Below are 13,224 nucleotides of genomic sequence, written 5' to 3'. Positions count from 1 at the left end.
AAAGGCCTTTGCTGATGATCTGGTGCTGACACTGCAGGAGCCAGAATCCAGTGCTAGTAAAGCATTGGATTTGATACAAGAATTTGGACAATTTGCAGGATTTAAATTAAATAAGAGTAAAACTAAAGTTTTGTGTAAAAATCTTTCAATGAAGTAGACCAAGATCTTGGAGGAAACCACTGGTTTGAATTTGGTTAAAAAGGTGAAGTATCTGGGTGTGAATTTGACTGTTAAAAATTTGAACCTATATAAAAGACAACTATGATAAGTTGTGGAATGAAATCAAGAGAGATTTGGATATATGGTCAAACTTAAAATCATCTCTGTTAGGCTGAATTTCTGCTGTAAAGATGAATGTATTGCCAAAGATGTTGTTTTTGTTCCAAGTGATACCGATTATTGATAATATGAAATGCTTCAAAGAGTGGCAAAACGTACTGTCTATGTTTATCTGGCAGGGAAAGAAATCCATAATTAAGTTTAAATTACTGACAGATGTGAAAGAAAGAGGTGGTTTTGCCCTGCCAGACTTAAAAATTTATTTTGAAGCGGCGTCTTTTTGCTGGCTGAAGAAATGGTTTTTGTTGGAGAATTCTGATCTTTTGGACTTGGGGTTTTTTGATAATGTATTTGGATGGCATGCTTATTTATGGTATGACAAGATAAAGGCCCACAGAGGATTTAAAAACCATATAATTAGAAAATCATTGTTTAATGTTTGGATCAGGTATAAAGATTTAGTAGAGAGGAAAACACCCAGGTGGATCTCACCTTTAGAGGCTAAGGCCCACAAAAGGTTAAATATGGAGACCACGTGGTTGAAGTACAGTGATTTGTTGTTGGAAGATGGTAATAAATTTAAATTAAAGCCTTATGATCAACTTAAAGATAAATTGAATGATTGGTTACAATATCATCAGATCAATGAAATGTTTAAGTTAAATAACAAAAGTCTTGGTATTCAAGTAGAGAAATCCAGATTGGAAATGGAATTACTGGAATCAAAGAGTGAAAATCTTTCTAATATGTATAATCTGTTATTGGAGTGGCATACGAAAGATGAACAAGTGAAATCAGTCATGATTGATTGGGCTAAGGATGTGGGGCACAACATCATGTTTAAGGATTGGGAGAGATTGTGGGGGAAAAGGACATAAGTTTACGGTTTGTACTGCACTGAGAGAAAATATGATGCAAATGATGTATAGATGGTATTTAACACCTGTTAAACTTGTGAAAATGTATCACACTTCTGACAATATGTGCTGGAAATGTGAAGAAAAAGAAGGAACCTTTTATCACATGTGGTGGATGTGCCCCAAAGTAAAAGACTTCTGGGAAAAGATTTATAATGAGATGAAAAAAGTGTTGAAATACACCTTTATAAAAAAAACCAGAAGCCTTTTTATTGGGAATAGTAGGGGGAGAAATTCCCAAGAAGGACGTTACTTTCTTTTTGTATGCCACAACAGCTGTGAGGACTCTGCTAGCAAAGAACTGGAAGACTCAAAATATTCCAACTATAGATGAATGGCAAATGAAGATGATGGACTTTATGGAACTTGTTGAACTGACTGGAAGACTCCACGATCTGGATGAAGAGACAGTGGAAGAAGATTGGAAGAACTTTAAATTATATTTGAATAAGAATGGTTGTAATTAAAATACCTTAGGGAAGTTGTTATAGGTTTTCGGTGTGTATTTAGATTTTGGGTTAAGTTTTCGTTTTGAAAGCACTTAGGATTAGAACTAAGTTTGTATGATAGTTTTTTCTTTTATGCTGAAACTGCCAAAGATGATTTATAAATGACCCAAGATGTTATGAAAAAGTTATGATTGGATAAGAAAAAATTGTGTTCTGTATGTTGCTTGTTTGTATGTTTGTTTGTTTTTCCATAAAATAAATAAAAAGATTTATATAAAAAAAATAGGAAAGGGATTCCAAAGGTGCTTGCACACACCAAGAGGGAGAAAAATATAGCTGGGAGTGACATCTCATGCAGGGAAGCGAACACAAGAGAAAGGAGAGAGGAGGAAAACCAGGATAGGCCACACGATACAGAGGGCCATAGCCTGAGAAGGATGGGGAGAATGCTGAAGAAAACCAGGGCGGAAGGCTTCAGTGTGACACAGAGAGGATGAAGGCTGAAAGTGAAGCGTGGGGACCCTGGAGAGCAGGTGAAGAAGAATTTAGGGTTCAGGTGTCATTTGCCAAGTTAAAGGATGCCTCTGAAAAAAACAACTGACTGAGCAAGTAATTACCGTATTTTTCGCTCCATACGGGCCCCTGGACCATAGGGCGCACCTCGTTTTTAGAGGAGGAAACAAGAAAAAAAATATTTTTTCTGGTTTTCCTCCTCTAAAAGCCCTGTTTTTTTTGAGGATCAGCTAAAATTTTTGCAGCTTTTTTTTTTGCAAAGGGAAAAGCCCCGTTTTCATGGGGTTCAACTCACATTTCTGAAAAATCTTAAGGAAAGGGAGCCGTTTCTACAGTTTCCAGACAGATAATCTAATCAGCCAGTCACATGTCGCTGGGGAAACAAACAACCTCCCTCTGCAGCACATTCAACAATGGAGGCCTGGGCAAGGGGGTGGCCGAAAGGGAGCCGGGGACTCTTATCTCTCTCCCAATCTCTTGCTGAGCAGCTGCTGAGCGGGGTCCTTTCAACACCCCCTTTTCTCTTTGTAAAATAAAAAGCACAATCTGCTTTTGGCCCCTGGGCAATTCAGCTCCAGGGACCACCATTCGTCCCATAAGACGCACAGGTATTTTCCCTTACTTTTCAGGAGGGAAAAAGTGCGTCTTATGGAGCGAAAAATACGTGCATGCATCCATATATATTCAAGTCCTGGTTGTAGGAAGTCTGCCTGAGGTTAAATTCAAACCCCTTCCAACACACACTCACACACACTCCATGGGTCTCAGGGGCAAAAAGCAAGCAAGAATTGACTTAGTTGCAGGTCTTGAAAACCGAAACGGGGGCTATTTAATTGTCCTGCTAGGTGCTATTATATCTATTATATTTAACAGTTCAAAATGGATCCACCCAGCTGCTGGGGAAATGGCAGCCCCAAGTGGCACTTTGAAAAGTTCCTTGCATTTACCAGGTTCTGTATGTGGAGGGGAGACATCTTGCCCTTTGCCTGACAGCTACATGACACTGCATAATGCAGGAAACTCATGTTTGTTGTATGTGATACAGTACAGTTTTATTGGCTGAAAGTAAAATGTTTTGCCTCTTCCTTTAAAAATGTAAGGTGTGAAACACTCCTGACATTCAGCCAAATGAAATGATAACCACAGGAGGCTAGTCGAGCTCCATCTCTTCTCTGGAATAAACCAAATAGCTATTTGAAAAAGCAGGAATTTTGGGCCTAGATAGGATTATATATATATATTTTTAAGGCCTCAGGAGAGGTGCTTTCAGGATGTGAATGAAGAAAGCTGTGCTAAGGAAACTGGAGATTTGTCTTATTGACTCCCACGATTATCAATCCACTTCAGCCCTAAGGCAATTGTGCCCATTTGACATTTTGCCTTCTGGTTCAATGAAGACACTGAATATATTGGAGGGGGTGGGGAGGAAAACAGAAAACTAACTTGCAGCTTCCCACACCGCCTTATGGATGCTCAGTTTTAAAATCGGATAGGGATGTTCCTCTTCTAATTTGCCATTTTTATTTATTTGACAGAATTTGAGTTTTTAGGCTGGGGTTAGAGCACCCGAGGAAATAAGGGTTGGGATTTGTTGGAAGGTGGAACAGTAGGTTATTGTGGCTTTGAAATAACATGGAGCTATCAAACATTCAGGGTCCATAAGCTCTTAAATGCTTTAATCTTTTCAGTGGTATTTGAGTCCTTGAAACACTGATCAGAAGTTTTCAATGTCAGCAGAAATAATGAGGGCTAGAAACATTTGCATTTTTAAAAGAACAACTGAAATTCTCATATTTTGGAAGAAAGAAAGAAAAAAAACACGATCTCCATATTGTACAGAATGAAGAAGATAACAATTGTTGGTGGTGGTTGTGTCCCCCTCTCAAGGTAAACATTTTAGACAACTTGCAGATCATTAAATCATTAAAACAATGAAAATAATAATAACCTTGCAAACAAAAATCAACATGACAAAATACAACTGACTACTCAGTGCTTTAGAAAGAAGGTAGATATAAAAGTAGCAATTATATATATTTCAATTAAAAATTAATTGAAGGAAGACCTCATATTCTCTTTCCCCCCTCTCATCTGGCTATTTAAGAAGCAAAGAGCAATAAATGTCTCTTCCCCATGATATCCATTTAAATTTGGGCCACACACGCTACTTGGGCTAATTCCCGATCTGAAATATCAAAACAGGAGAGTAAATGTGATGTGGATGCCATGGAATCTTCTCTCTATCAATAAATATAAACACCTGGAAAATATTCTCGTTTTGGGCATGTCCCACTGCTCCAAGTCTCATCTTCTTTTGATTTTCCATGATCAAAATAACTTTTGAATCTGAAGGGTCAACCCTGGAGGCTGTTCACCTGGGACCTTGATAGGCTACATTTACAGAATAGCTCTTTTGCATGGATGGACTTCCCTCTTGCTTTCGGAAGGAATTCTGCTTGCTATAATCACTGGAAATGACAAAATTTGCTAGAATACTGTGTGTATATTTGCATGCAGGTCTTGCACCACATACCCATTTGAGGTAAGTCATACTGCATGACTGGAATTTGGAAATTTTATGAATCCTAAGTATCCAAAAAAGAATGATCAAAATTGACATGAAAGATGTTGCAAAGGAATAGGTGAGATTAGGCCGCAGAAAGGAACAACCACAATGGGTACCAATGAGCTGGTTCGTCTACCTCCTTCTGTGACCAGAACCATTACTGTGCATCTGCTTGCCCCTCCCTCCCTGACTGAAAACAGGAGGCTGACATCAGTGGATTCAAATGTCTTCGTATTGATTGCAAGGTTGAAACTAATACATAATGTTTATTGCAAATTAATTTGGTATCAAAATGTAATCTTGTCAACGGGCTATTAGAACCCCTTAAGTATCCCTGTCTCGTGCTGTTTGCACCTAAAGGAAAATTGGCAGTTCTTAAGAGGAGCAGTGAGGGGGCTGTATTGCTGTTAAAAATGAAATATGGGTGCCTTGAAGCAAGTTACAATTTTCAGTCTGCTGTTTGCGTGAACATCTCTCAAAGTATTATGAAGAGCGGCAGCTGAACCAATTGCTGCCTGGTTCCCCCCAAGTCATTTGCATCTTTGGATTCTGTTGGTTGGACGGGTCTCTCAGAAGGAGAATCTTTATGGCTGCAATTCAGCATGGCATGAAGTCTGCTTCTGGGTTGCAGAATGCCTAGTCGCATGCAATCCACCTTTACAGTTGTCAGACATGAGGACCTAGATGCAGATGTGGCTGATTGTGATTTCCTGCAAGAAAAAATGCCCTCATGTAAAGTGGCGGGTTTTTTTTCTCCCCCTTTGGTAATGTGTGAACCAAACTGCAGTCTCGTTGAAATAAATGGAAATGAATAAACTGTAGCCCAATTTATCCGTGCAACAAGGATGGCTAAATTTAACAGCTTATATATGATGTTGGTCCTCTTCTGAACGCATTCTGGATTCCTAGTTAAATCACAGAAAAGAGTCTTTGGGTGTCCGTTCAGGGCAGTTAATGCTGAATGAGGTACAAGCGCAACATCAATTAGAAATTTGCTCACCTCTCCCTCCTTGAAATAAGGATTGTCGCTCCTGATTATGGGAGTGGGAATACATGCCAATAACACCTATAAGGCAACTTCCTTGCTCTGCTTTTCTATTCATTGCCTGTGAGGGAGGTTTAAGGAAAATAGGGAAATAAAAGCCAGAGCCCAAAGAAAGCTGATTCATCCCCAACCCAGGGCCAGCGGCTGGCTCCAAGCAGAGCTGTAAAATCAATCTGTCACTGCTCACCGCATTATAGATCAGCGAAGAGATTCTGACTGCAGTGAGAGAGGCTGAGTTTAGCTGCCATATGGGGTCTCTCCTTCCTAGCCAGATCTGAAGTGGGAAGAGAGATCCATGACTTCGTGATGATCAAGGTGGATTGATTTAAACCAAGGTGTTGTACACTGCAAGCTGAATAAGTGTGTATAGGATTGCAGCATTTTATCACTAAGAAAAAGAGCAGTTTTGAATTAAGTTTCTGAGCTCTATATTTCCTAAGCAAACATACATGCAAATTCCTTGCTGTAACAAACCAAATAAAGCATTTATACTAAACCCAGGAAGAATAATCCAAAACCTTTGGTCACACAGCGCATATACCTCTGCATTCAGTTTTTTTAAAAAAATTGCTTAGAGCAGCAATTGTGAAATTTTGTGTTTTTCTACACACATACAAGAAGGATACTAAGCAAGATCATTTACTAACTAACTTCCCAGAACATTTCATAAGGAAGAGTTGGTTGTTACTGGACTTTTCCTTTTTAATACGGAAAATAAATACCTATGTTGTTTGTTTAACAAATTCTAAAGAAGTGCAGTATGAGCCATAATAAATACAATATGTGGCCTATTAATATCATATTAAAGTCACACAGTTTTGCCCCTGATTCATTCTATTACATAGAAAATTAAGTTTTGACTCAGTGTTTCATAGAGGGTCATGGATTCAGTTTTAAGAGATTATTAGTGTAGGCATGAAGTTCTTAATACATTCCTATGTTATGAACTGGCAGCACAACGGGGAGGTGGAAGAGGATCCCAGCAAGGGGTGTAGCTGGGACTGGGACACACTGGGGCAAGCTGGGGATGGGGAAGGAGAGGGTGGTGTAGGAAGCACTCACCGGGTGACAGAGAATGACGAGGAAATGGAGGTCACAGGGTGACAGAGCATAGTGAGGAGATGGGGATCAGCACACAGGAACCAGAGCAGCAGGACCCATCACCAGAACCAGAGAGGCCCCTCTCTTCATGAACACAGTGGGCTCTGAGGCATAGGGAGCAGCGGGAGGGGTGCTCCAGGGGGCTGAGGCAGACAAGGACCCACAGCCCAGCTCCCAAGCTGACCAGGTGGGGCTTGCTAGCTCTGAGAGGAGGGTGTGATTCCTCAGCTGGAAGAGGCTTGGAGCAGTGAGGGACAAGCCCAGATGCTGCAATCAGCAGGCAAAGTCCAAAGGGCAGCAGAGCTGAGGGGCTGTGTCTGCTCAACTGCCCAGGTTGATGAATCTCAGCTTGGAGGCATCAGGATTTCTGTGGGACTGTGCTTTGGTTTGGAGTTTGAACACGTGGGTTGACCCTGTACTGGGAACTTGACATACTGACTTGACACCAGGTAGGCTAGGCGTTCAGGGCATTCTATTATCCACTATCATTGTAAACTAGGTTATTTTTCATGGACACTTGACAGAACTTATTTTTCAAAAGTTTTTTTCCCCAAAAAAATTTCAAAGTCTATTATTATTTTTAGATTGCAACCCCGAAGGCAGGGCCTATTTTGAAGTGTAAGATTAAAAAAAAGGTTTAAATAAACAAACAAAAAATTTCCACTACTTATATTGGTTAGGGTTAGGGACAAGCTGGCCTGGGACAAGTAGAGTTGCATATTTCTATGAGGAGTGTTGTGAAATGTTCACTATTTTCTTGGTATACTTGTGCAGGTGTCAAGGGAGGGAGGGAGGGAGGGAGGGAGGGGGTGTGATAACTGTTCAGCAGCTGTTGTACACATTTGTGGATCCCTCCAGCTGTTGTTTGTGTGTACATATTGGGATGGCAACTAGATGAGTTTATTTGTACAGCTGTTGAGAAGGGAATGAAGTTTCTTATTCTGCAAGTGTGATATTCTGCAAGTGTGATATGTAGATATTTGCTGGCAGGGGGTGGCTCATTTCCCGTTAGTACTTGTATATGTGACGGACAGCAACTGTGGTATTTATATTCAAGTGAATAACTGGAAGATTGTCTCATCACTAGGAGAGCAGGGTTCGAATCCTCACTTAGATGTAAAGTTCACTAGGTGTGACCTGGGGCAAGTCACTGCCTCCTGCTGCCTTACCATACCTTATGGGGTGGTAGCAAGTATAAAATATGGAGGGGAAGTATGTACACTGCTCTATGAAAGACCCAATAAGGCCAAGAGCAGTCTTGCTTCTGCTTCCTCTCTCATGCACACACTAACAAGATATACAGGGAAACCTTGTACCAGTATATCATTTCACAAATGTTTGCATTTTCTGGGGAGGAGAGCCAGGTACATCTTTTAAAAACAAGTTGGTGCAAATTTAGCTATTGCAGAGGTGTTTGTGTTTCTAAAGTCCTCAGAAGGCTTCTTTGTCTGAAGAAAGACACCAAGGAAAGGTGGGATATAAATGTCAATAGAATCAGAAGGCCCATTCCAAACAGTGCAGGAATCTGGCCTTTACCGTAGCGGCACCTACCTTTTGGAATTTCCTCCTCTGGAATATTAGGCAGGCAGTGTCTCTCTTGCTTTTCTGCAGCCTGCTGAAGACCCTCCTCTCTCAGTCAGTAGGTTTAAGTGCTGATTGTGAGCCAGTGTAGTATAATGGTTAAAGTGCTGCATCTTGACTGGGGAGATCAACCTTAAAAGCCCCACAGTTTGCTGAAGTTTACTGGGTGATCCTGGGGCGACTCACCTGCTCCCATCTAATCTAGTTCACGGGTTTGTTGATTGGATAAAATAAGACAATCCATGCACACTGCTTTGAGTCTGCTGAATAAGGTGATGGGATTCTTTTGGAATCTCCAGCCCTCTTTCCCCTCCTGTATGGCATGAACTCATTGTCTCTTCATAAGTGTAGGGAATCTCTGACCTCCCACCATCCCTGGTTATTAGGTATGCTTGCACAGGTTGCTGCCCATTATTGCTGGGCATTGTAATTCAGCAATATCTGGGGGGATTGCCCTCCCCTGATTTTCTGTATAAGTCAGGCGTTAGGGCTGGCCCAAGCTATTTTGCTGCCTGAGGCAGAGTAGCAAATTCTCTCTTTTGCCTCCCTGCCAGGTCAAATTGATAGTACTCAAGGCCAACCAAGTTATTTTGGCACCTGAGGCAGAAAAATCTTACCAGCATCTCTTACAAGCTTCTCCTGATAATTATTTCATTTATTATTGTATTTTTACTAATATTTTGCTGCCCTTTCATGGCACCCCAAATCAGAAGCTTACCTCACTCTACTGAATGGTAGGGCTGACTTTGTATGGAATGTGTTTTCCCCGTTCATTTCAATGGGTCTACTCTGAGTAGAACTTAGATGGCCACAACCCCCAAATTGCTAGGAAGTGATTTATCAGATGTTAAAAGTTGCTGCCTTTTAAAATGGGCAGAGCTGCCACCTTTCTCTAACAGCTGGGTGGCAAGCGAATTCCACAGGTGCAGCCTTTCCCCACATGAAGGAACAGCGACAGAGCAAAGCTGTAACCACTGAGCCTGCCTACCATGTTTCTGGGGGAACTATTCAAGGATAGAATTAGATCTGGGATGTGAAGCAAGTATTGAACAGACATATAGAATAAACTCAAGGTAAGCCCCCAAAGAATACGCCTGATATGCATATCTTTAGGAGAACTTAAGAACAGAGGAAGAGCCAAGAGATGGCCAATGACCCATCTAGACTAGAAGCCTGTTCTCACTGTGGCCAGCCAGATGCCTGTGGGGAAGCCCGCAAGCAGGAGTCGAGCACTAGAGCACTCTCAAATGGAACACGAACAAGGTCCCAACTAAAGAAGAATGGCAATTTAAGCTGACAGAATATGCGCAGATTGCAGTCTTAACATATAGAATAAGAGAACAAGAAGAACATACGTTTAGAGAAGATTGGAAAACGTTTATTGAATACATTTTGGGGGGGGATTGTGTACACCTGAAAATGTTGGCAGCATTGTCGGGATATATAGAGTGTTGTGTAGGTCAGTAAGTCTGCAGGCTTGAACTTGCATGTAAAGTAAAAGAAGCTGATGCAATAGACCTGCAATCTTACTGTGTCAGAGTGACTCAGCAAAAGTGGGCCAACAGATGATTGGCTGTTGTCTTGTATTAAAGGGGAACCTGTTAAGCAGGGCGTGGTGGTGTAGAGTGGAGTCAGAGAGAGTGAGAGTGAATTTGTCCTACTTGTCTGAACTGTCTGTATGTATATAGCTCACATTAAAAGAATACTGCACTAAAGAACCTGTGGCTTTTGCACTTCTCTGCTACAATGCCGTGGAGCAATCCACGACAAGCATTAAGATAAATTCAACAGTGTCAGTGAGTTTTGATGGATGCAGTAATGGAATGCGGAATGGTTTAGTAAGTTTTTGTAAAATATTCAGGGATTTATGCTATGTAAAATGAACCATGGAAAGAGAAGAAGGGAGCATTGCTACCTCTGACTGTGAAGGCAGAGCAAAGCCATTATGGCTTAGAGCCATTGATAGCCCTCTCCTCCTCCATGAATTTGACTGCTATTATTTTAAGGTCATCCAAGTTGGTGCCCACGACTGCCTCCTGTGGAAGTGAGTTCCATAGTTTAACTCTGTGCTGTGTGAAGAAGTACTTTCTTTTCTCAGTCCCGGATCTCCTAACATTCAGCTTCATTGTATCTCCATGAGTTCTGGTGATATGAGAGCAGGAGAAAAACCTTTCTCCATCCGCTTTCTCCACACCATTCCTAATTTTGTAAATTTCTATCATGTCGCCTTTTACTTGGCTTTTCTCTAAACTAAAAAGCCCCTAATGTTGCAACCTTTCTTCATAGGGCAGTTTGCTCATATGTGTTCTTTTAACTGTTGTTAAAAGAACAACAGCAACAACAATAAATTTTAAAAAGATAGGCAGTCATGATATAGAAGTGTGTATAACCATAAGTTCTGAAAAAGAGTTAACTAGAAAAAGGAATATATACTGTATGGTATAGGTAGAACATCCCCCTTTGGCACAATATTTTTATTTACAAATGAAAAACAAAAGCAAAAAAGTTTCTGTGAAAAGCACAGAGCTGCCTGCAAGGAAGAAGTTGGCAAGCCTAACTGTTGGGCATATTCATAGGTTTGTAATGGATGTGGATTGTTTTCTTAGAAGAGGTGTGAGGGACTCCCCACAACCCTCTAGACCCAGCCAGATGGGTGGGGTACAAATAAATTATTATTATTATTATTATTATTATTATTATTATTATTATTATTATTATTTTATTGGGCTCCTGTTCCCATCAGCGGCAGACAGAATGGTCCATGGTCAGGGATGAGAGAAGTTATAAGCCAAGCTTCTCTACCCCATCTGAGAATATGCTGCCACCATGTATACTTTATGTACAATATGAGTAATTATGGGCACCCCCAGGAAATGCAAATGTTTCTGAATAGATGCACATTTCCCTGTAGATCTTGTTAGTGGTACTGTACGTGCTTTTGGCCTTGTTGGTGTTTCACAGAGATAAGAGCAGCTGTTTTTGCTGCTGCAACTGTTGCACATGTGTGTTGATTTATTACAACCTGTGCCACATTGTACATGATACAGATATTCCCCTTGCAAGTGTTGAGTGTTTGAAAACAAAGTGGGTAGCTTTCAAACAGCAGCCTCGTGTGGCTGGGGGTAGACTTACCTACATTCCTAAAAGTGGTTTAATAATCTCAAGGGACATTTGGAACTGTAGTTCTAAGCGGATGGTGCTATGGATGTCTAACAGACAATTCTAAGTGCTCTTGGACCACGTTACCCAGCATGCTTTGAGGACAGTTAAGAGAGATTTCTAACAGCTATTCTGTGTGAACGTGTCAGGACAGAGTTAAAGAGAGGCATGTAGATTAGGATTGCTACACCTACCTCCCTGTCCCCAAGCAATGTATCTGTGCCTTTAATAGCTTTACAGTAAGCAGATATTCAACAGGTGCAACTTTTTGCATGACTGCACCCTTTATGCCAGGGGTCAGCAAACTTTTTCAGCAGGGGGCCGGTCCACTGTCCCTCAGACCTTGTGGGGGGCCAGACTATATTTTGGAAAAAAAGAACAAATTCCTATGCCCCACCAATAACCCAGAAATGCATTTTAAATAAAAGGACACATTCTACTCTTATAAAAACACGCTGATTCCCGGACCGTCTGAGGGCCGGATTTAGAAGGCGATTGGGCTGCATCCGGCCCCTGGGCCTTAGTTTGGGGACCCCTGCTTTATGCCATGAAAGAAGCTGCATCTGTTGAATTTGTTCCTGTTTCATTCTGTAACTTTAATATATATCTATCAGGGGCGAATGGTGACTTATGAGACATGGTGTTTCTTATGTGACTAGCTGTAAACGTGGGAAGTTTGATGCTAATTCTCCAGCAGCTCTTGTGTTTGAGGTTTGAAAGGTGCTGCAAAACTGCTTTCGATTACTGTATAAGTTTGTGACAGATGCTGCTTTGCAATGAATGTAGGAGTATCTCTGTATTGTGTGTAGCTTCTGGTGCTCCATTTGTATGTCAGAGGTCTAAAGTTACCTGTCATTGCAAAGGTGCTGCAGTCAGCTATTGCTTATGCGCACACAAAATATGTTTCCTAGAAACTGTATGCGTATGTTTTATGTGCAGTGGCAGCTAGCAGCACTTTGAATGGGTTGGGCTGCAATTTTTAACCTTGCTGTTTTTATCTCAGTAAGACTTGTACAGCACTTATTTAGAAGAATGTTACAGTACACATGTGCCATTGTCTCCTCTGCTCTGCCCAACCCCATCAATTATTCTCTGCACATCTATGGACAGGGAAAGAGTTTCCATGTATGAGGGCTCAAACATGTTTTTTTTTGGGATAGGATTTGACTCCATACCTCTTATTTAGAAATTAAGCTATACAGCACGACACAGGTTTTTGAATTCATGTATTGTTTACACCTACACATCTGTTGCCAAACACACACACATTTTTTTTAATGTGAGGAAAGCTTGCTTCTAGTTGCATGCAGTTTTCCTCCCCACAATAGACAATTTAGTCATCATTCAAAACACCCCCCTAAAATAACAAAGTATTCAGACTAATAGACAACCCCCCCCAAATTATTGGGTATGACATATTTGCAATGCATAACTCAGTTCTGAAAATGTGAAGTAATAATCTATGCTTATGTGCAGAGTTCAGCATCACACTAGACTAATCATAACCAACATCTGTATTGTCTGAGATCTGGGAGAATATTTTTCAAGTTTGGTAAAGAATTTGGAGTCATACCCAGCCAAGTATAGAGCCCAAACTTTTTATTTTTAGAAATT

Source organism: Lacerta agilis, chromosome 10 (assembly GCF_009819535.1).
Source record: "Lacerta agilis isolate rLacAgi1 chromosome 10, rLacAgi1.pri, whole genome shotgun sequence".
In the NCBI taxonomy this organism is placed as follows: domain Eukaryota; kingdom Metazoa; phylum Chordata; class Lepidosauria; order Squamata; family Lacertidae; genus Lacerta; species Lacerta agilis.
This window is presented reverse-complemented; position numbering follows the sequence as displayed.